Genomic DNA, 21,401 nt, shown 5'->3' with positions numbered 1-21,401 from the left:
ATCAGCAGTGTATAAAATACTTAGGCCAGCCCTGCTGGTACCCACAACCATGCCACATTCAATGCCACTTTAATTTCCTTTCTTCTCCAATCTGATGCTTGGTTTGAGCTTCATCAAGTTGTCTTGACCACGTCTCCATGCCTAAATACATTAAGTTGCTGTCATGTGATTGGCCAATTAGCTATTTGTGTTTACAAGCAAATGAACAGATGTAACTAATGAAGTGGCCAGTTGGTGTATATGTTGACTGTCCTTGAAGCATGGCACAATGTGTTGAATTGTCTTAGGTATATGGCAGTAAATGTTATCTGTGGTATATGGCGCTATATTTCATATTCTCCTTGGTATATGGCGCTATATTTCATATTCTCCTTGGTATATGGCGCTATATTTCATATTCTCCTTGGTATATGGTGCTATTTGTTGTATTATCCTTAGAGCTGGTGTTACATGTTGTTTTGTCTGTATTACCCTTGGAGCAAGAAGATTTACATTGTATTTGCTTTGTAGGGAATAAATACTATATCATTTCTATCTTTCTAACTATCCAAATCTATCTATCTCATGTCTCTCTATCTATCTATTTATTTATCTGTCTATTTATTTCATATCTATCCCATATATTTATATCTATCTACCATCTATCTATCTCATATCTATCTATCTCATATCTATCTATCTATCTATCTCATATCTATCTATCTCATATCTATCTATCTATCTCATATCTATCTATCTATCTATCTATCTATCTCTCTCATATCTATCTATCTCATATCTATCTATTTCATATCTATCTATCTATCTATCTATCTCATATCTATCTATCTATCTCATATCTATCTATTTCATATCTATCTATCTATCTATCTATCTCATATCTATCTATTTATTTATTTATCTTCTATTTCATATCTATCCCATATCTCTCTCTCTCTCTCATTTCTATATATCTATCTCTTATCTATCCATCTATGTCATATCTATCTCATATCTATCTATCTCATATCTATCTATCATCTATCTCATATCTATCTATCATCTATCTCATATCTATCTATCTCATATCATATCTATCTATCTATCTATCTCATATCTATCTCATATCTATATATCTCATATAATATCTATCTATCATCTATCTCATATCTATCTATCTATCTATCTATCATCTATCTCATACCTATCTATCTCATATCTATCTATCTCATATCTATCTATCTATCTATCTCATATCTATCTATCTCTCTATCTCATATCTATCTATCTCTCTATCTCATATCTTTCTATCTATCTATCATCTATCTCATATCTATCTCATATCTTTCTATCTCATATCTATCTATCTCATATCTATCTATCTCATATCTATCTATCATCTATCTCATATCTATCTATCTCATATCTATCTATCTATCTATCATCTATCTCATATCTTTCTATCTATCGATCTATCTATCTCATATCTATCTATCCACCACTGCGGTCATTTGCCCAAAATTATTCTCCCCTGTTTCCTTCTCTCGTCCTACAGAATCCGACTCCTGAGCCGATAATTTGCAGGCGCTTGAGTTTTATGCCTAAAATTAGACTACTGAAAGCAAAAGCCTTTTTTCCCCTCTTTTGCACAGAGGTGATTTTCCTCCAACGGTTGCAGTGAATGCCAGATTTTTATTTTTACTCTTTTGCTTATTTTTTTATTTTTTTTTTGCAGATGAATTTTTTTTAAATTTTGTTTTAAGAGACAACTAAATAACCCAAAATCTGAACCTGTGCGCCAGATCTACTGCATTGCACACAGATTTTTACTTACAAACTGATGGGAGTCGGGGAGGGCATTGTCCACAGGAGAAGGAAGGGGTGTGGGGGGGGGGGGGGGGAGCGGAAAAGAAGCGTCTAGAAGATCATTTCTTGACAAACTTTTTTTTCTTATTTATTTATTTCTCTTTTTTTTTTTTTTTCCTTTTCTGAAGAAATGTTGTTCCAGGGAGTGTCTGTGGCAGCTTGGCAGAAAATCCAGACGTTACCTCATAGCTGTAGACAGACAGCAAATTTTCTATGCCAGCCTAACGCTGCAGGAGTATTCAGCCTTGTGCCTTACTGATTAGCACTTCTGTTTCAAGGGTTTTGCTGCAGTGTTGGCTTCTGAGGGGACTTGCTGTGTCTTTTGTCCAAATCGGATAAGGTGATGATGGACTTGAGGTAATAGTTTACAACTTCTTAAAGATATATATGTATATATATATATATATATATATATATATATATAATTTTTTTTATATTTTTTTTCTTTTTTATTATTATTTATTTTATATATATATATATATATATATATATATATATATATATAGAATTTTTTTTTTTTTTTGGGGGGGTGGGGGTGGACGGATATGTCTTCTTCCCCTGGAAACTAATATTAGCTGTTATTGGTTAATAAAATACAAACTAATAAATTTATTTATTTTTTTTAAAGACACTGTGTAAAGTAAATATTTTTTTTCCAAAAAATAAAAACATGATAAACAAAGTGGTTAAATAAATAAGTAAATCATTTGTAACCTTTTAAATCCTAATATATTCAAAGTGAAATTGGGTGAATTGTAACTGTGATAAACATCTTTTAATAAATAATGTTGGTTTCCCCCCCACCCCCCAAAAACGCCGCCCCCACCCCGGCCCCGCCACTGCTGTCTGCATCTTAACCATGCTATTTCATTTAGATGCAGAAGCAAAATGAGAAATTACAGCGGAGGTGCGAGACTTAAAGACACAATGATATGAAAAGCCAAAACGACTACTTTGTCTTTTTTTTTTTCCTTTATTTTGAACTTTTCTCTCTGTTTTTTCTTCTCTTTGTTTTTTTTTTTTCATTTTTTATTTTTTTTATAACTACCATCTAGAAGATTCTCTCCCTTGCTTGGAAGTGAAATATATTTGTGGTTTGCAAATTAATTTAAAGGCGCAGTAGCCTTTTTTTTTTTTTATCTTCTTTTTTTTTAACAGGTCTGAGTGGCAGATCTGTCCCACAAGTGGGGCCGCATAGAGGAGGGGCATGGGGGGATTTTAGCAGCAAAGAGATGTTTTAAGGCGGTTTGGGGGTGGAGCCAAGTTGTAATTTAGATTGTTACAAGATTTGAATGCAAATGTCTTTTTTTTTTTTCAGGCATCTCAGTGGTCTCCTATAGATGCCGGGAGACCAGCACTTATGGAAGTCATTATAGGTTCCACCCAGCTTTCCTATGACCCTGAATGGTATGGAAATCCAACGAAGAAATTGTTTGCCATGCAGACAGGGCAATCTCCGAAACTATGGCTGTGCCTGCGTCAGTGTCAGTCTTTACTACCATGCTTGCATTCCTGTGCGAAACTACATACTGCTGTGACTGCCAAAGTTAAATCATAAAAATAGTACAATGACAACTTTACTATAAAATCACAGAAATAATACAATGGCAACTTTACTATAAAATCACAGAAATAGTACAATGACAACTTTACTATAAAATCAGAGAAATAGTACAATGACAACTTTACTATAAAATCACAAAAATTATACAATGACAACTTTACTGTAAAATCGCATTAATAGTACAATGACAACTTTACTATAAAATCACAGAAATATCACAATGACAACTTTACTATAAAATCACAGAAATATCACAGTGACAACTTTACTATAAAATCACAGAAATAGTACAATGAAAACTTTACTATAAAATCACAGAAATAGTACAATGACAACTTTACTATAAAATCACAGAAATAGTACAATGACAACTTTACTATAAAATCACAGAAATATCACAATGAGGACTTTACTCCAAAATTGCTGAAAAAGTACAATTTACTATAAAATTGCAAAAATAGTACAATGACAACTTTACTATAAAAGGAGGTAAAAAACAGAGGAGAGGTGCCCCATAAGAATACATCAACCCCCCCCCCCCTTTCTGAGTAACCCTTAGTTCATTGTTGAACAGGATTGATTACATTGCTCATCCTGAGCTTCATGGTCCATGAATAGAATCCAAAGCTGCAGTTAGGACTGATATTTTCCTAGTCATAGTAGCAGGAGACAGGGAACATATCGGAGATGTAACTATATAATATTATTTATGCTTAGCAGCTGCAGCTTGTGGTTGAAGTAGTTTTTGTTTTCCCACTTCCCCCTCGTCCTGTCTAATCCCCTCTCTCCGTAGCCTCCTCCCAGTTTAGGCACAGACTGATCTCAATGAAGTGATTGCACGGAGGCTAAGTACATCAGGTGCCGCCCGCGGGCATTAACAAAGCCGACACCAGCACAAAGTGTTCGCGTTAACCTGATTACTATTCCGCCGCTGTCACAGGGAACCGGTTTGGAAATCTTACGGTGTCATCCAAAATGGAAAGGTCAGAACGAGAGGAAATAGAAAAAAAAAAAAAGTAAAGCGGGTGGGGATGATGGAGTGACCTATCAGATCAAAAGGAAGTCAACCTTTCATTGTCTCACGTTGAGCGCCGCCGCCAAAGTCTGGAAGAGTTTTCTTTTTTTTTTTTGTGCTGCAGCTGCACGCGTTCCCATTCACAGGAGCCCAGAGACACACAAAAGCTTCTGTAAATAAAGCTCTTCGAGTATCACTTTTCCGTTCACCTCTCCTCTTATTGATTTGCCCGGCATGCAGATGGCGAGCGCCGTCGTCCTAACCTGCGGTTGTCTACGTTGAGGCACGCTCCGTCGCATTTTCGCTGCACCACTGTCTATTTAGGTCACTTGGTTTGCACAAATCAGGCCAAGGTTTCCATTGGCAAAGAGACAAGAAGACCGCAGGGTAGTTAGATTGTAAAGCAAGTGTCTTCCTCTGTGGCTGCCTGCGAATGTAAAATAAAATAAAAATGCACTGAAACTGCTTCTTGTCAGCAATGTCATTTACATAGAAGAAGTGTTTCCCAACCGGTGTGCCTACAGCTGTTGTAAAACTACAACTCCCAGCCTGCACAGACAGCCTTTGGGTACCTACAATACAGAGTCTTTTTTCATAGATATGACACGCCCCTGAATAGCTTGACTCCACCTCCAAATTCACCCCTAAGTAAGGCAATGCTGTATCAATCCTTCAGCTCGGTGCATTGTTTTTCAACCAGTGTGTCTCCAGCTGTTGCAAAACTACAACTCCCAGCATGCCTAGACAGACACAGGCTGTCCGGGCATGCTGGGAGTTGTAGTTTTGCAACAAGTAGAGGCACACTGGCTGGGAAACACTGATGGTGAATCAAGCAAGTCTTTACTCAAATAAATAAAATAAAGTATATTTTACAAGTCAATCCTTAAAATTAAAGGGGCACTCCGCCCCTAGACATCTTAATCCCTATCCAAAGGCTATCCATAAGATGTCTGATTGCGGGTGGTCTGGCCACAGCCAGATGTCCCGTGATCAGACATCTTATGGATATCCTTTTGATAAAGGAAAAGATGTCTTGGGGCAGATTACCCCTTGAAGGAAAAAATACAGGCTTCTCTTATAGGCTCCTCCCTCAGTGTATGGATGGCACTTGCTCTTAATCATTATCACACTTATGTTTAAGGTTTTTATTTGTTGCTTATAAACTTCTGTGATGTCCCGGTACAGGACATGGTCCTGTACCATCTCTAGGTCCCCTCCGGAAGAGTCCCTGCAGTCCATAGGGCTCTCCTGCAGGGCTCACCCCTTGCTCACCTTCTGTTAATGCATTGTAAATGTGTTGTGTACATATTGTTCATTATACATAAAGTTGTACAAATGTATAGAGGTTAGTCATGTGAACCACTGTCATGTGACACTACCCAGAATGCCATGTGCACAGGAACCACAGGCCAAGCAACCAATGGGCTTAGTATATAAGGGGCTGTAGTCTCTCAGTTGGCTCTCTTGGCTCTTGTTCCTGCACTCTCTTGCTCTTAGTTCCTGGCTACAAAGCAAGCACAATCTCTGCATCTACTAAATTCATCTCATCTAGACCAAAGTCTAAAGAACCTGCAGCCACTTCAAAACGTGAGTTATCAAGCTTTATCTACAATTCTAGTGACTACTACTCAACTCAAGAATAATATTAGTAGCACAGTGGCCTGCATAAATCATCTCAATATTACAAGTCCCAGCAAGCCTGTGAGGTATCCTGCATCCCGGTTGCCTTTAGAGAAACTGCATATTTGTAAAGACTGTTTAATAAGAATTCCAAGTAAAAGTTCCAGTTATTTGCATAATTCCTGCTGTGGACATTCCTTTATTGAAGACATTTTTGGGGTTGGTTGACGGTGGTTACCATACCGGAATAACCACACCCTGGCGTCACGAATAATCCGGGGTAAATAACACCTTACCCCACAGGGTTAATACCACCAGACCCTGCTACACCATTGCAACAACCCGGCACCACACTTCTGTTCTTGGTTTGATAGAGATGAGCCCTCCATGCACTGACTTCACTTTTGAAGAAGCAAAAGGAAGAGACCAAAGGCATAGAGCATATCTTGAATAACCTGACTCCACCTTAAAATCGACCCCTGCTTATGGCCATGTTGCATCCAAGCCTAGATTTATTCTTTTGACAGGGACAATTAGGCAAATCTATTCTCCACTTGTTTTGGCATATACTAGAAGTATCACCTAAAAAATTAAAGGGGTATTCCAGTATTTTTTCCTCACAAGGTTTCCTCACAATTCTTCTGTGATTTTCACTCCAATTTTTATTTTTATCAGCATACAAAATTACTGTTGTCTCAGATTTTTCCCAGCTTGTAATGCGTCCGAGACCTGACTCACTAGGCAGCTGATGACAGGGAGCCTGTCTGCTTCAATGGGTGGAGCGACTGCTTGGTGGGAGAGAGATCAATCTGTAACTAATGCAACAGCTGTAGGCACCCTGATTGAAAATCACAGGTATTTTGAATGGATGCAGCTCATTTATGTTTCAATGCGTGGGGTGGATGATGTGTGGGAGGGAGGAACATGGAATTATGGGATTTGTTGTCAAAGAAAGAAAAGTCAAACAGGAAATACTAGTTCGCAAAAAGCTAGCCACAGTGTTATGGTAATCTCCCAGCACAGCCATTTAGCCCCAAGACAAGTGCAGATCCTTCCTAAGCATGTCCATTACTGCCTTCCATGTGTACGTAATAAAATCACCTTATTGTGGATAACCCCTTTAAATTATAGATAAAGGCTTTCCCCAGTATTAAAACTCCTCCCTTGAGTCTATGTGCACCTAATATTGTATTTTTGCATTAATGGACATCTCTCCATGCACTGACTTTTCTGCTGAACTTGTACTTATTAAACAAGCTAAGCTGCAGTGTAAAGCATTAGGAAGATACCAGGGGCATAGACCTACCCCTAAGTACCGTGACTTCACCTCCAAATTCACCCCCCCCCCCCCCCGATTATGGCAATGCTACATCTAAGCCCAGTTTTAATCTTTTATCAGAGTGGATTGAGCAAGTTTTTACTCCACCTACCCAACAGTTGTTTAGCCAAAAATTTGTCTTATTAGAAGTCTCTAATTAAATTAACCCCTTAAGGACCAGGCCATTTTGCACCTTAGGACCAGAGCGTTTTTTGCACATCTGACCACTATCACTTTAAACATTAATAACTCTGGAATGCTTTCAGTTATCATTCTGATTCCGAGATTGTTTTTTCGTAACATATTCTACTTTAACATAGTGGTAAAATTTTGTGGTAACTTGCATCCTTTCTTGGTGAAAAATCCCAAAATTTGATAAAAAATTTGAAAATTTTGCATTTTTCGAACTTTGAAGCTCTCTGCTTGTAAGGAAGATGGATATTCAAAAAAAAAAAAATTTTTATTTACATTTCCAATATGTCTACTTTATGTTTGAATCATAACATTGACGTGTTTTTACTTTTAGAAGACATCAGAGGGCTTCAAAGTTCAGCAGCAATTTTTCACAAAATTTTCAAACTCACTATTTTTCAGGGACCAATTTAGGTTTGAAGTGGATTTGAAGGGTCTTCATATTAGAAATACCCCACAAATGACCCCATTATAAAAACTGCAACCCCCAAAGTATTCAAAATGACATTTAGTAAGTGTTTTAACCCTTTAGGTGTTTCACAGGAATAGCAGCAAAGTGAAGGAGAAAATTCACAATCTTCATTTTTTACACTCGCATGTTCTTGTAAACCCAATTTTTGAATTTTTACAAGGGGTAAAAGGAGAAAATGTATACTTATATTTGTAGCCCAATTTCTCTCGAGTAAGGACATACCTCATATGTCTATGTAAATTGTTCGGCAGGCGCAGTAGAGGGCTCAGAAGCGAAGGAGCGACAAGGGGATTTTGGAGAGCATGTTTTTCAGAAATGGTTTTTGGGGGGCATGTTGCATTTAGGAAGCCCCTATGGTGCCAGAACACCAAAGAAAAACACATGGCATACCATTTTGGAAACTAGACCCCTTGAGGAACGTAACAAGGAATTAAGTGAGCCTTAATACCCCACAGGTGTTTCACGACTTTTGCATATGTAAAAAAATAAAAATATTTTTCACTAAAATGTGTGTTTCCCCCCAAATTTCACATTTTTGCAAGGGTAAATAGCAGAAATACCCCCCAAAATTTGTAACCCCATCTCTTCTGAGTATGGAGGTACCCCATAAGTTGGCCTGAAGTGCACTACGGGCGAACTACAATGCTCAGAAGAGAAGGAGTGATATTTGGCTTTTTGAGAGCAAATTTTGCTCGGGGGGCATGACGCATTTAGGAAGCCCCTATGGTGCCAGAACAGCAAAAAAAAAAAAAAACACATGGCATACCATTTTGGAAACTAGACCCCTTGAGGAACGTAACAAGGAATTAAGTGAGCCTTAATACCCCATAAGTTGACCTGAAGTGCACTACGGGCGAACTACAATGCTCAGAAGAGGAGGAGCACCATTGAGCTTTTGGAAAGAGAATTTGTTTGGAATGGTAGTCAGGGGCCATGTGCATTTACAAAGCCCCCCCCGTGGTGCCAGAACAGTGGACCCCCCCCCCCCCCACATGTGACCCTATTTTGGAAACTACACCCCTCACAGAATTTAATAAGTGGTGCAGTGAGAATTTACACCCCACTGGCGTTTGACAGATCTTTGGAACAGTGGGCTGTGCAAATGGAAAATTACATTTTTCATTTTCACAGATCACTGTTCCAAAAATCTGTCAGACACCTGTGGGGCGTAAATGCTCACTGTACCCCTTATTACATTACATGAGGGGTGTAGTTTCCAAAATGGGGTCACATGTGGGGGGGGGGGGTCCATTGTTCTGGTACCATGGGGGCTTTGTAAACACAAGTGGCCTTCAATTCCAGACAAATTTTCTCTTCAAAACCCCAATGGTGCTCCTTCTCTTCTGAGCATTGTAGTGCACCCGCAGAGCACTTTACATCCACATATGGGGTATGTTCTTACTCAGAAGAAATGGGGTTACAAATTTTGGGGCTTTTTTCCTATTTTCCCTTGTGAAAATGAAAAATTTTGGGTGACACCAGCATTTTAGTGAAAAACATTTTTTTTTCATTTTCCCATCCAACTTCAATGAAAATTCGTCAAACAACTGTGGGGTGTTAAGGCTCACTATACCCCTTGTTACGTTCCGTGAGGGGTGTCGTTTCCAAAATGGGGTCACATGTGGGTATTTATTTTTTTGGGTTTATGTCAGAACCGCTGTAAAATCAGCCACCCCTGTGCAAATCACCAATTTAGGCCTCAAATGTACTCTCACGCCTGAGAATTGTTGTGTGTCCCCAGAACATTTTACGCCCACATATGAGGTATTTCCGTACTCAGGAGAAATTGCATTACAAATTTTGGGGGTCTTTTTTTTCCTATTACCTCTCGTGAAAATAAAAAGTAAAGGACAACACCAGCATGTTAGAGTAAATAAAAATTTTTTTTTTTACACTAACAAGCTGGTGTAGACCCCAACTTTTCTTTTTCATAAGGGGTAAAAGGAAAAAAAGCCCCCAAAATTAGTAGTGGAATTTCTCCCGAGTACGGAGATACCCCATATGTGGCCCTAAACTGTTTCCTTGAAATACGACAGGGCTCTGAAGTGAGAGAGCGCCATGCGCATTTGAGGACTAAATTAGGGATTGCACAGGGGTGGACATAGGGGTATTCTATGCCAGTGATTCCCAAACAGGGTACCTCCAACTGTTGCTAAACTCCCAGCATGCCTGGACAGTCAGTGGCTGTCCGGAAATGCGGGGAGTTGTTGTTTTGCAACAGCTGGAGGCTCTGTTTTGGAAACACTGCCGTACAATACGTTTTTTATTTTTATTGGGGGGACAGTGTAAGGGGGTGTATATGTAGTGTTTTACCCTTTATTATGTGTTAGTGGAGTGTAGTGTAGTGTTTTTAGGGTACGTTCACACTGGTGGAGGTTTACAGTGAATTTACCACTAGGAGTTTGCGCTGCGGCGAAAAATGTGCCGCAGCTCATACTTGAAGTAGTAAACTTACTGTAAACCCACCAGTGTGAATGTACCCTGTACTTCCAACTGTTTCAAAACTACAACTCCCAGCATGTACTGACAGACCGTGCATGCTGGGAGTTGTACTTTTGCAACAGCTGGAGGCACACTGGTTGGAAAACCTTCAGTTAGGTTCTGTTACCTAACTCAGTATTTTCCAACCAGTGTGCCTCCAGCTGTTGCATAACTTCAACTCCCAGCATGTACTGATCGCCGAAAGGCATGCTGGGAGATGTAGTTATGCAACAGCTGGAGGTACACAACTACAACTCCCAGCATGCAGAGACAGCTGTTTGCTGTTTAGGCATGCTGGAAGTTGCAGTTTTGCAACATCTGGAGAGCTATAGTTTAGAGACCACTGCACAGTGGTCTCCAAACTGTGGACCTCCAGATGTTGCAAAACTACAACTCCCAGCATGCCCAGACAGCAAACTGCTGTGTGGGCATGCTATCAGTTGTAGTTTTGCAAGATCTGGAGGTGCACAGTATAGAGATCACTGTGCAGTGGTCTCAAACTGTAGACCTCCGGCTGTTGCAAAACTGCAACTCCCAGCATGCCTAAACAGCTCTCTGGGCATGCTGGGAGTTGTAGTTTTGCAACATCTGGAGGGTTACAGTTTAGAGACCACTATAGTGGTCTCAGACTGTAGCCCTCCAGATGTTGCTAAGTAGCCCTTGGTCCTTAAGGGGTTTAAGGAATACTGCAGCCTTAGACGACTTATCCCCTACACCTATGTGATAAGAGTCTGATCGCGGGGGTCCAAACGCTGGGACCCCCCCATGATCTCCTTAATGCATGGCAGTGATCTGTGTAGAAGATCAGTGTGTGCAGTGTTATAGCCCCTAGAGGGATCTATAACATTGCGGGGGGAAAAATGTACTGGAATGGAAGCACCCAAAAGTTACAAAATGGTGTTTTTCTTCAATTTTGTAACACAATTATAAAAAAAATCTGTAATTTTTTGGTAAAATGAATAATTTCACTGCCAAGTAGAATTGGTGGTGCAAAACATAAGCCATAATATGGAATTTTAGGTGCAAAATTGAAAGGGTTATGATTTTTAAAAGGTAAGGAGGAAAAAATGAAAGTGCAAAAACAGAATAACCCTTAGTGCTTAAGGGGTTAAATCAGGTGCATAAAATGGGCCCCAGCAAATTGCATGGGATTAACCCGCTGTTTGAGCAGCGCTGCGCAGCTTGTCGGTGTCCTCGTAGCGGCGGAGTGGCGTTGCTTGTGGAAATAAAACGACTGCAGAATATAATTGTGGAAATGCTTTATGATTGCAGCCGAGCATTTAATTAGCCGATTAGAGCAATTAAACATTGACAAAGTAAATGGCACATGTGATTAATGAAATCAATCTGTACAAAGTAACAAGATGGAAGGGAATAGCTGGAGCAACGGCGCCGCGGCAAAGAAGATCCGTGTGGGGGGTGGGAGGTCTGTTATTGAGTCAATTCAGAGAAGAAGACGAGCAATATTATTTGCTATAGATATCTGCATCCCTGCATTAAGTATACACCGGGCGGATATATGACACTACAACTAGAGATGAGCGAACTTACAGTAAATTTGATTTGTCACGAACTTCTCGGCTCGGCAGTTGATTACTTATCCTAGTTCAGCTTTCAGGTGCTCCGGTGGGCTGGAAAAGGTGGATACAGTCCTAGGAAAGAGTCTCCTAGGACTGTATCCACCTTTTCCAGCCCACCGGAGCACCTGAAAGCTGAACTAATTTATGCAGGATAAGTCATCAACTGCCGAGCAGAGAAGTTCGTGACGAATCGAATTTACTGTAAGTTCGCTCATCTCTTACTACAACCCCCAGCAGGGTGTGATAACTGGAGACAAATGCAGCCCGAACCTATTGTGTCTACATAATCAACATCAATAAGAATGGAGAGAATTCTGAGCAGAAGAACAGACAGCGGGAATTATATTCAATATATGTGGAGGGGGGGTGGGGACGGACGGACTGTATGCAGGAGGTAGATGGATACTGAGAACCAGGCCTGGTGCAAGGATTTTGCCACCCTAGGCGAAAGCTAATTTTGCCACCCCTTGGCTTCGCCCTTTGACACTCCCCACCTTACTACTGGGGTGACAGAAAATGTAGAAAAATGCTGCGGTGGAGCTTCCAAGGAATTCACCCAAAGTCGTAAATAATTTATTTACAGCATAAAGAAATCAAAGAAAATAAATAAATAAGGCAAGACGCGTTTCGGGAGTCACAGCTCCCTTTTTCAATTGCAGGTGGTTGCTGTGTCCACAGCAACCACCTGCAATTGAAAAAGGGAGCTGTGACTCCCAAAACGCGTCTTGCCTTATTTTCTTTGATTTCTTTATGCTGTAAATAAATTATTAACTTTATACCTATACCCACGACTTTGGGTGAATTCCTTGGAAGTGCCACCGCAGCATTTTTCTGCAATTCTACATACGGATCCACCTCTGGGCTCCGTCCTCACGCTGCAGGCCTGCATACCAAGCTACCATCACTGGCAAGGGACACGCTACCCTCCACCCGGGTACCTACCTACACCGGCTAGAGACCAACACCGCACCCGGCGCTACCTCCGTTTTTTCCGCTATATATTACTACTGGGGTGACACACTGTAACAAACCTCCTCCCCATGAAATGTCATTACTACAGGGGTGACACATTGTAACAACCCCCCTCCTCATGTAATGTCCTTGCTACTGGGGAGACACTGTAAGAAACCTCCTCCTCATATAATTTCCTTACTACTGAGGTGACAGAGTTTTGTTGGATGGATGGCTTACTTTATTGCTGCGGGCAGTGGTGCCCCCATCAAGAGTGCGCTCTAGGCAGCTGCCTATTTTGCCTATATGCAGAGCCGGCCCTGCTGAGAACATGGGGTGACGCAAAGAATTAAAGAACTAGTCCAGTCTGTAGACACAACTTTTCAACAGTCTCTGCTTTTCAGTTTCTTGCCTTTTAGGAATGATCTCTGCTTGCTGTCTGTGACATTCTTGTTTTCAATACTTTAAGAGGTTAAAGACTTTTATGGAATCCTTTTCAGAGCTGAGATGTGTTACAATTGTATCCAATCAACTCAATTTTCTGTGAAGTCAACATAGCAATACAAATTTGTCATTTCATTTTGCCATTTCTGACCTGGGTTTTTGCTTGTGTGGATTCACAGCAGTTTTGGATGCAGACTTGCACAAGTGGCTTGGACACTCGGGCAGCCTGGCAGCAGATAGCGTTGGGCCCACTGGAGTTCCTTAGTAAGATAAATTATGTGTATAGCGTAACATAAAGTTATATATTTTTCTTAAATTAATTTGATTATTGTTCTATATATGTAAGATTGACATGTTACTGTGCTTTTAAAAATTGTGAGCAGCAACCCCCATGTGACCATGTGAGCCAATGAGACCCCAAAAGCTTCTGTATATTGAGGTAAAAGGGAGGAATTAGTTAGTCTGGTGCTGGACATTGCTCAGTACTGTACCATCCAGACTCCTGAGCACAGCTAAGCTCAGGTGTGTGCTGTGTTGTGTCTCCTACGCTGAGGGATACTTCAGTTTTATCCCTGGTCATCCCACAAGTGTCGCGGGAGGACTACAGGTGCCTGCTGAATCAGTTACAGTGCCTTGGAAGGACCCTAGCTACCAGAACCTCAAATTCTACAATTCCGTCCGGTGAAAAGAACCACAAGTCTCAGAACGCAAACCAGGCTCGCAAGGGGTATGCTGCACTCTCACACTAAGGCCAGCTGTTTGTGTTATACCAACTTCACAAGCTCAGTAAAAGCAGTTAACCGTAACCTTACATTGGTGTATTTATTGACTCATTGTGTCTGGCCCAGGAAAGCTGCCTCCCACCTTCAGACCGTGGTTCGGATAAACTGTGCCATGGCGTCACGAAGTATTCAAGGTACATCCGACTAACACCCAGTGGCCGCCACATGTTCATGCACAAATGTGGCAATAAGTCAGGTTTTTTTGGTCATGCTAGGAGTTGAAGTTTTGCAACATCTGGAGGCAAACCGTTTGAGACCACTGGTATAGCTTTTTAGTCTAGATGTAAATTTAGAATGTTTCCAATCACTGACAGCAAGCATAGGCCTAAAAAATTATGAAATAAGGAATTAGGAAGCTACAGATCATTTCCTTATACAATGTCTTGCCCATATCTATATTGGTTTCCATTGTAGAAGTTAGCTACTTCCTTTCTCCATTCAGTCTGACAAGGACATGCACAGACATTTTGAAGGGCAGGGGCTCAAGTAAAAAAAAAGAGGGCACTTTTCATAATTTAAAAAACGTCTGCCAGACTTAATGGGCAGATGTGCTGCGGCCCAGGGATACAGAGGACTCCCGCCGGGCCTCCTCAACATTCCTATCCCCATAAAAGTTGGTGTTTTAGTAAAATAAAGTCAAGAACAGTTTCTCTGAGGTCCGCCATGTGTATATACACTTTGGCTGTGCTGTCAGTCTTATTTACAGAAAGAATATCACAGCTGCCCTATAATATACTGTATTATAGAGGAGATTCATCAAAACCTGTGCAGAGAAAGAGTGGCGCAGTTGCCCATAGCAACCAATCAGATAGTTTTGCAGAAGGCTTTTCCTCTGCAAAGGTTTTAATAAATCTCCCACTATATGCCCCCACCTGAGCTCTATATAACAGAACGTGCACTGTACCCAGCACCCATCACCCAGCACCCATCACCCATCCCCAATCACCCAGCACCAATCACCCAGCACCCATCACCCAGCACCCATCACCCATCCCCAATCACCCAGCACCAATCACCCAGCACCCATCACCCATCCCCAATCACCCAGCACCCATCCCAAATCACCCAGCACCCACCTTATGCAGGAATCTCCACACAGCTCTGGTTCTTACACTGAAGAGATGACACCACACTAATATATGCTTACATTCTACAATATACAAGAGTTGGATAAAAAAGAATTATAAATATACAAAGACGGCCGGGCACAGCACAGCATACAGGATGGAGGCAGGGAAGCTCCGCCTCCATTGATCACAAGACTGACTTTGCATACTAGCAATGTGGGGCAATACCTAGAAAATGGAAAGACCAATTTTTGTATACTGCACTGTAACCTAGTGTATTGGGTTTAGTGCGAGTAAACAGCCTGTCAGTTTCCCTTTAATTATATACCGTACCCCCCTTTATGAACTATATACTGTGCCACCATTCATCAATTAATTCCCTATATACTGTGCCACTATTAATGAACTATAAACTGTGCCACTATTATTTAACTATACTGTGCCACCACTAAGGGTGCGTTCACACGTGCGTATTTTCTGCTGCAGATTTGCTTTAGCAGATTTCTCTTCCCATTGTCAATGGGAAGCAAAATCTGCAGCAGATCTGCAGCAAAAATAGGCACATGTGAACGCACCCTAAGGATCTATACACAGTGCCAGCATACATAAAAAATATAATGTTCCAATATAATGAAATATATACTGTGCTTCCATAAATTCCCTATATACTGTGCTTACATAGTTATTACCTAGTACATAGGTAATATACACACATACAAAGAGACACTTTGACACATACATACAGGTACAAATATACATGAAGAAACATAAATACACAGACACACATATAACATGGAATATATACTAAAAGATATAGCCAATAAGCACATCATACATACAGGTACACACATACAATCACTCACAGATATATACACACATACATAGATTCACTTGCTCATATATATATATATATATATATATATATATATATACACATATACATAGATTCACTTGCTCATATATGTATATACACACAAACACATACATACATACACACATACAAAGATTCACTTGCTCACATATATAGGCACATACATAGATACACACACACATATATACACACACACTGACATACAGTCACTCAATATATACACACTTACACTAAGGCCCCAGCCATCCCTCTCTGCACAGGCACATACATAGAGATACACACACGCGCACACACACACACACACACACACACACACACATATATATACACATCATACAGACACACTGACATAAAATCACTCACATCTATACACAATCCCTTACAGTAAGTAAGGGCTCCATCCCTCTCTGCATAGACTGAAGTTTGTGGCCGGACATACTGTGGGCGGGGCTTCTCTCTGCCTCCTCTGCTCCTGTCTCCTCCGTGTGGAGAGAAGCAGAGAAATGGCAGATAATGACAGGGTGAGTGGCGCCCCCTAGCTGCAGAGAGGGCACATCACCCTCCATTAAACCACATACAAATCTCCCCAGCAATGGATCCTTTTTACTGAACCTGTCACTCTGAGTCTGTAGCTCCTTTTGTGAGGGCACTAGAGGGGCAGGTGAGGAAAAGGGGCAGGGGTTCCAGCCCCCTTTCACTCCTATGTGTGCACGTCCCTGCAGTCTGATATATTGTTACAGGCAGATCAATTTTGGTCAGTGATATAGACTTCAGACTCCAGGGGTAGAGGTCCAAGTAACATATTGGAGGGATGGTAGGGTTCTCTGCCTCTGATTGGTTGCCAGGGAGACCTGAGAAAGGAAGTGGGGACGAGGACACTTTGTGACAGAAAAAATGAACATGGCTTACAATGGTGACAGGTAGCTACTTGTCCAAGAGGCCACACCCAGCTACTGCTGTCCATAAGGGCCCAGGCAAGGTTCCTAAAAGCACCAGACTATAAATTTGTATGGGAAAAGATGGTGGTGAATCCTCTTCCTCTATGTGTAGGATTGCCAGCCGCTGTGACATAGCGCTTCCCCATGGTGATACCCCGCTGGATCCAATCCATTACAATAATGAGTCAGGCGACCGGTAATGATATCGCTGCACATGTCTCCCCTCGGCTAAAAACTAAGAGGACTCGTCATAATTATTTTCTGTTTTTTAAATAATATTTAATACGTCAACAAAAAATTCTGTCAAAATTTAGAAAGAAACTACGTTTTCAAAATGTGTAGTCATGTGATTTATATGGAAAGACCTGTTAAATTAGGGAGGTAACTTATTCCCTTCATCATTGTGGGGTCTGTGCGGATCTATACTGCCCTTAGGGTCATTGAAGAAAGTCAATTGAAGCTTCCGTATAGGAATTCTCCACTTTGGACCTTTGGACAATTCCTACTTGTTGGACTGATAATAAGCTCCTCCAAAATTGTCCTAATTCTAACCTAAGAGGAAATATGGTAATACAGTAAGTTTTTAATTTCTCAGCAGTGCCACAACTGGTGAAATGAAGCATTACACAGTAGCCATATATATCAGTGAATTGTCTATGTAAGACAGGACAAGACAGGTCCTCTAGAGCAAGAGGGGGGTCATAGCGGTCCCAGTGTGGAGTAACGGATATCCCAGTCTTAAAAGAGCCATGACAGAGGATCATGACAAGCAGGGCGTGACCGTGACGTCATGATCCTCCGCCCCCGCATCGCCAGTCCTCCTGCACCGGATGTCTGGGTTGCCGCAGCCAGGATCGCGGGGGTCCCAAGCTGCGGGACCTCCGCGATCAGACATCTTATCCCCTATCCTTTGGATAGGGGATAAGATGTCTAGGGAAGGAGTACCCCTTTAAGGATGTATCCAGTTGCTTAGGATGGGGAACAAGTGGGAGGATCAACACATTACCCTAATGGTATCATGAAGGTCTTGAACTTTAAAAAAAAAAAAAAAAGGGCTTTAACATTGAGTCTTGGATCTAAACTGGGTCTTCCAATTTAAGGTTTAGAGCTAGAATAAATTCTGGCAAATTATTATTATTATTATTTTTTTTTTTTTTCAGTACTGTGTAACACCGGTCTATGGGTTGTGTCAGATATTGCAGCATGATTCTTCCAAAGTGAGTGCATACAACCCTTAAACATCCTTGACTGGCACTTTGGGGGTCAGTGTAGTGGACATGATAACCGGAAGGGTCTTATTCTTAAGATACTTTCCCTTTAAATTGGACAAGCAGTGTCAAGTATAACACAAAATTACAGCCGTGCTATGGCACATCACAGATGCAATGAAAATAGCCCTGATATGCTGTGAGGGAATTCCGATGCATGCCAGACGTTCACACTATGTAGAGAGCTCCATGCCTTCAGATTCACCCAGCAGGGGGTCTGGCCAAGCTGGACAGTCATTCCTGCCATGTATGCTTTGCTGGGTAAACAAGCAGACATCTCCTACAACACAGGCGGCAGGATATCCAGCTGTCCCAGATTATAAAGTAGTATGGGAAGTGTGTGTGGGGGGTTATAATGTTACAAACACCCACTAAGCACAGTGAGGCTTGACAAGGAACAAACTCAGTCCAAGCTCTTAAAGGAAAATTCCAGAGAAAGACATAAACAGGTGTCAAAGTTATACAGATCTATAAAGTACTTTTAAAGAAGTCAAGCCTTCTAGTACTTATCAGCTGCTGTATGCTCTAGAGGTCTCTGCTGACACCTCTGTCCATGTCAGGAACTGTCCTGAGCAGGGGAGGTTTGCTGCTGGGGGTTTGCTACTGCTTTAGACAGTTCCTAACAAAAAAGTAATTTATAAATCTGTATATAATTTATACAAGATCATAAAAACATGACAATGTGGTGTCTGGGGTGTTGCAATGATGTTACAGGGTCTGGTGGTATTAACCCTTGGTTTGTCGTGAAGCCAGGGTGCGGTTTGCTTGGAATAGAAGGTCCTGCCGCCAACCGGCCCAAAAACGTCAGGGAGTAAATATAATGTCACAGCAGGGTTTATGAGATAACTGGAACTTTTACTGATGCAAACAGTCTTTACAAATATACAGTTTCTCCTGAGGTAACCGGGATGCAGGTTCCTCACAGGCTTTGCTGGGACTAATAGTCTTGAGCTTTAAGCAGGCCACTGTGCTACTAATAATAGGACTTGAGTTGAATAGTAGTCACTAGGAATTTATAGAAAGAGCTTGGTAACTCACGGTTTTAGTGGCTGCTGGTTCTTTAGGCTTTGGCCTAGGTAAAATGAATTGAAATATGCTGATTGTGCTTGGCTTAAGTGTCAGGAACAAGAGAGAGAATTTACAGACTACAGCCTTTTATATACTAGGGGGGCTGGACTAATCCCATTTGTTGTCAAGCCTGGAGGTCCTGAACCCAGAGAACTCTGGGTACATCACATGACAGTACCACATGACCCCGGAAGGTCCTATACATTATACAATACAACTTTGTACATAATTGTATACATATTGACCAATATACATTATATCTTTACTCGCCTCGCATAATGCATTGTAAAGGGCAAATCCTGCAGAAGAGCCCTGTGGAATGGAGGGACTCTAACTGAGGGGACTTAAGACAGGGACAGGACAAGGTCCTGTAATGGGACACCCCAACAGAAACACATGACAAGTGGAACAACACGAAAAGAGACACATTAAAATGTTACTGTCATAAAAAAAACAAAAAACTTTTAACACCTTAGAGACATAGCAAAGTTAGCATAGCATAGCTTTGATCACTTAGGGTTTGGGTGCTGAGACCTCTACGAATCGCTAAAATGAGTGGGGGAGAAAGCACTCGACCAGTGACTGGCTTATCATTTTGCTTTGCTGCAGGCAGGGCCGGCCTTAGGTGTTCAGGCATCTTTGTAACAACAAACACTGGGAGTTGTAGTTCATACACCAGTGTTACCCAACCAGGGTGCCTACAGATGTTGCAAAACTACTACTACCAGCATTCGCTGGTTGGGAAACACTGACATACACACACATAACAGGAACTACAACTCCCAGCTTGTGTCATTCAGTAGTCCCCCCCCCCCTCACACATAGAAATGATTCTCAGTATGATATTTATTCCCCTGCAGTCTATACATCCCCAGCCCGTTTAATATGTCTCCTTAACACACAGAATCATCCCCAGCTTTCATGCTACGATGTCCCCCCTTTATCCCCAGCCCGTGCAGTGCAGTATGTCTTCCTACTTATCCCCAGCCCGTGCAGTGCAGTATGTCTTCCTCCTTATCCCCAGCCCGTGCAGTATGTCTTCCTCCTTATCCCCAGCCCGTGCAGTGCAGTATGTCCTCCTTCACACATACAAGTCATTAGAGAGGTTATAAGCTGTGCACGTCCTCTCTCCCCTCCCCCTGCTCTGTGTTTTCCACGTGCAAACTTGCAATCTCCCCATGGTAAGTTAGGTCCTCTGAAGACAGAGCAGGTGGAGGGGAGGGGAGGAGCTGTGTACAGAGGAGGGGGAGGGGAGGGAGCTGTGTATGTCCTCTCTCTCCCCCTGCTGTGTCTTCTTGTCTAATGCAGAGCTGCGTCCTCCATCCTCCAGGAGGGGGAGATAAGGGGGGCGTGGCTTAATTATCTCATGCAGACGTGCGACCTCGGGCTCTGCCCTCGCTCCTCCCCTCTCTAGCTTCGGAAAACTTAGGCGAGCGGAGGGGAGCGGAGCGGTTTGACTTTTTCATGGGTTTGAAAATCTCACCTCACACTGGCCTGTTACACTGCGAGCTGTGTCGGCCGCCTGCTGCCCCTGTTGCTGTGGCGCCCTGTGCAGCCGCACAGCTCGCACACCCCAAAGGCCGGCCCTTGCTGCAGAAGAAGGGCTCCAAAGGGCTGTAAATTCTGACTCCTGTGAGGAGAGAGATGGGGAGAGAATATCTTAGCTTATCCACGCTCATACTGGCCAGGGCCGTTTTTAGACGCCCTTTCACACTATAAAGTTGCTCCGTTAAAAGACCCATTATAAACTTCTGTTAGAAAAGCCTAAAAATGGATGTTAAACGGCTGTTACAGAATCCCATTAAAGTTTTTTTTAATGGATTTTTTGATTATCTGTTATGACCCGTTATATCCCGTCATGAATAACAGACGTTATTTGTGACAGAAGAAAAAATGGCACATGCACTAATTTTTCTTTTGTCACA

The 21,401-nt window shown here is 41.7% G+C and overlaps 1 long non-coding RNA gene across 1 annotated transcript in view; it reads right to left on the bottom strand.

The window, feature by feature from the left end:
* Positions 1-4,733: 4,733 nt before the first annotated feature.
* Positions 4,734-21,401, bottom strand: part of LOC130296831 (uncharacterized) — a 56,664-nt gene continuing 39,996 nt past the window's right edge. Inside the window, exon 3 of the long non-coding RNA XR_008849304.1 lies at positions 4,734-4,851. This is a non-coding gene — a long non-coding RNA (uncharacterized LOC130296831). The remainder of the gene's footprint in view (positions 4,852-21,401) is intronic.

The sequence above is a fragment of the Hyla sarda genome, chromosome 12 (assembly GCF_029499605.1).
Source record: "Hyla sarda isolate aHylSar1 chromosome 12, aHylSar1.hap1, whole genome shotgun sequence".
Taxonomy (NCBI): Eukaryota; Metazoa; Chordata; class Amphibia; order Anura; family Hylidae; genus Hyla; species Hyla sarda.
This window is presented reverse-complemented; position numbering and strand designations above follow the sequence as displayed.